Raw genomic sequence first — 4,166 nt, 5'->3', positions numbered from 1 at the left:
GTTCACTGCAGCTTTATTTACGGTGGCCAAAACATGGAAACAACCAAAGTGTCCTTCAATAGATGATTGGATAAAGAAGATGTGGTATACATACACAATGGAATACTATTCTGCCTAAGAAAAGATGAAATACTGCCAGTTGCGACAACATGGATGAATCTTGATATTATTATGCTAAGTGAAATAAGTCAGACAGAAAAGGTCAAGAACCATATGATTGCATTGATATGTGGGATATAAAACTGAAGGCATCAAAGAAACAAGACAAGCAAATAAAGGAACAAAAACTCATAGACTCAACAGTGGTTACCAGAGGGTAAGGGGTTGGGGGGATAATAGAAGAAGGAAAAGGGGGTCAAATATATGGTGATGGAAGGAGAACTGACTCTGGGTAGTGAGCACATAATGTGATATATGGGTGATGTATTACAGAATCGTACACTTGAAACCTATGTAGTTTTATTGACCATTGTTACCTCAATAAATTTTAATTAAAACATTTTTTAAAGAAAGCCCGTGGCGGGATTTGCTGCCCCTCTGAGTACGTAAACACACCCTCACTGCCATGCCACCTGTGGCTCTTTGCCTGGTTTACACTCACTTGTCACTCTCGGTCCTCATGGCTCCTCTTGAACATTACCTCACATTTATACAGGCAGTTCTGGACGTCTCGGTATTTGGGTTTTAGGCTTTGTGTATTATAGTGCATTTATGCCGCCAGACTGCTTTTCGTTCACTGTTACTGATTTCATGTGACTTCATGGGGACCATGACTGCCAGCCTCCCCCTCGAATGGAAAGAATCGGACCTGAACAGAAAGGGAGTGTCTGCAGGCTGGGGTTGCAAAGCACCTGGCCCAGTGTTGAGTACCCTCCTCATAGGTCTTGCTAGTAAGGATCTTGGAGGTCTGATTTATTTACTTAATTTCTGTGCAAGTGCCTGCAGACCACTCTTTCTCTAAACCTAATATCTTCAGAGTCTTGTTTTCACCCGGTGGGCTGCCTCCTGAATCACCACATAGTACCCTGGTCACAACACACTGAGGATGGGAATAATAAAAGTCCTTGAGCTACAGCGCCATTTGCTAAATCCTGGGCAAGTCTCTCCCCAGGGACATACTACAAGAGTCAGTACTAAAATGTAAGACTAAAACTTCTCTGTTGAGGTTTGGAAGCATTCTTTTGATTTCCATTTTTACACATATGAATAAAAACCTTTCCCCAAACCCACAGCAACTCGTTTCTGTTTTGTATATGTTTTTGTTTTTTTCAATAGCAATTTTTATTGTATAATACTCATAAAATTATCATTTAATCTATTTAAAGTGTACAGTTTAGTGGCATTGAGGACATTCACAGTGTTGTGCAAACATCACCACTGTCTAGTTCCAAAATGTTTTCATCACCCCAAAAGGAAACCCCACAACCTCCTGCCCCCAGCCCCTGGCAACCACCAATCTGCTTTTGTCTGTGTAGGTTTGCCTACTCTGGATATTTCATATAAATTGAATCATATAATGCATGGTCTTTGTGTCTGGGTTCTTTAACTTAATATAGTATTTTCAAGATTCATCCATGTTGCAGCATGTATCAATACTTCATTCCTTTTTACTGTTAAATGACAGTCCCTTGTATGGACAGACCACAATTTATTTATTCACCTTTGGGCTATTGTGAACATTCTTATACAAGTTTTTGTTTGAACACTGTTTTCAATTCTTTTAAGTGGAAATGCTGGGGCAAATTAAAAAGTAGTAAGTACATGTCATAGAACAGTAGAAAGGGCATTGAGCTAGTAGACCTGGGCTCTGGTGCTGACACAGCACTTACTATTACAAAGTAAAGCTAAGTGAGCTAAGTTCTCTGGGCCTTGCTTGGCTGTTTGCAAAATAGGCACGTTATTAGCTATGCTTCCCATCCTGCATTGTCATGAAACTCAAATAATGATTCCCAAAGCATATGAAAAAATCACAAGGTACTTTGTAACTCATAAGCATGATTCTAAACTAACAGCAACAATTATGATGATTATTACAGTGGGTCCTGGGATGCCCAATTCTGCTTTTCTATTGAAGTAGGAAGCGTCTCCATATATTAATGATTCTCTGAAGAAACATTCACATGGCAAAAGTAGAGCCCCAAACAGTTTGGAGAGTCCTCAATAAGTTAAACATAGAAATATCAAGAGCGTCTTGTGTGTAGCCAGCTGTTAATACTGAACACTGGTGGATCTCTCTAATGTTCCAATATAGAGTTCTCATGTGTCAGGCAAAAGTGTATATCTCAGCGCAACCCAGTGTGCGCTTTATAACATTTTAGAAAAGTTAGTGGAACACACAGAGAAATGCTGCTTTCAATAGCACTGTTTTGGAGGGTTGCACAGTTTTATTGTCTATTTTTTATAAGAATGATCCCATCAATTGCCTCAGTGCACATCTTCTCATTTATCTTCATCTCAGCCCTAGGAGTCGGCAAAGAATGGTAAAGCCCCAATATCATCGTTTTCTTGATGTTTCAGAAATAATATTTGGAGGTATTATTGGTGCAGTTCAACAACTTTAGCAAAAGATTTACCTCTTCCAACAGAGCAGGAATCGAGCTTAAAAACAAGGAGGTAACGAATCGGTGTAGAAAACATTTCCTCTTTCCATTCTTTAGTTTAAAGAAAAGGTCACAGAACAGGGGCTGACTGAGAGCCACATAGTTTTAAATTTCCTATGGGGCCCCCAACAGCACGAGCTGTATACCCTTCAATCAAAATGAAAATTATAGCCCTGAGCTGCATTTCTATCAGGGAAAAGCAAATGTTGTGATTTCTCTGCTGAAATCAAATTTAACTGGAATGATTCAATAAAATGATGGTATCATTATGAATGTTGCACTTTTCCTTAAGGTTTGATTAGTCTAGGCACCTGAGTTGAGAAATGACTGTTGCTTGATACTTCAAAGCACACTTGGCAACTTTGATTAAATATTTATGATAAACGTAGATGGCTTAAAATATGTTTCAATCAAGATACTAGCAAGCTGGATATACATCCTCATTAGTTTTAGAGTATTGGTTTAAGGTGTTATAATTTGGTGTTCAATGAACTTGAGTGGCACTGCCCTCACCTTTCCTCTACGAAGGGAGGTCATGAAGGTCTTTGTTTCATGGGGTGGTAGCTTCGCAGGGCACTATCTGCCCATTCCCAGGGATGGTCGGGAAGAATAAATAGTGAGGTGAAGTTTTTGGTTCTTGTCTTCACCCTTCTTCTGTGACAACAGGATAGCCCTGTATATACCCCCTCTTGTATACAAAACTTTAAATATTTCTTAAGGCAACTCTAACTCATAATCTTTTCTTATAGAAATGAACTTAGTTCTTATCCCCAGTTGTGTGAGAAGTAATATGTATTTCTTCAGTTCAAAATATTCCTCGTACGTGTTCCTTGAAACTATGCTAGATCCATCATGTACAATCTACCTAATTTTTGATGCAGGAACTTGGAAGCCATCTTTAACTTTCCACTTCCATTCTTCCCACACTCCATCGGGTACTAAGTGCTGTCAGGGCTCTCCAATGAGCTATTTTCTTTGGACACACATCTCACCTGGCCCCACTTTGCCCCAGCCACCGCGTTAGCTCAGGCCCTTATGCCTCCAGCCGAGAGCACTGCCGTGGACTCTAACCAGTGCTCCTGTCCTGTGTGCCTTTCCAATCAGCCACAACCTGGCCACATGATTCCAGAGAGAAGTTAAGTAAACCCAAGCTGAAGTTCTTAGTGGCTTTGGACTCACATTTAGACCTTAAATATTTTAAAGGTACTTCCTACGTGTCTACAGTTCTACTACATTTCGACTTTTTACATTTCATATCGTATGCTATAGAGTTGCATAAATAATTTTTATTTTCATTTTATTTATTGAAAAAAAACTACATGCTTGTTGTAAAAAAATTCAGCAACACATATTTTTAGATGGGAAACTGAGAGACCCCTGACCCCTGGCCATTCACTCAGAGCAGCCCATGTTAACAGCCTGTTGTATGCGGTTCAGGAACCTCCAGTGCCTCAGTGGCTGCCCAGGGCTGACGGAATAAATCACACGCCCTTAGAATCCCTCGTTGGGACCTTGGGCCTCACACAGTGAAGCACACACTGTGACAAGAGGAAAATGCAGAATGCG

Source organism: Hipposideros armiger, unplaced genomic scaffold (genome assembly GCF_001890085.2).
Source record: "Hipposideros armiger isolate ML-2016 unplaced genomic scaffold, ASM189008v1 scaffold_192, whole genome shotgun sequence".
In the NCBI taxonomy this organism is placed as follows: Eukaryota; Metazoa; Chordata; class Mammalia; order Chiroptera; family Hipposideridae; genus Hipposideros; species Hipposideros armiger.
Note: the sequence above shows the minus strand (reverse complement) of the source record.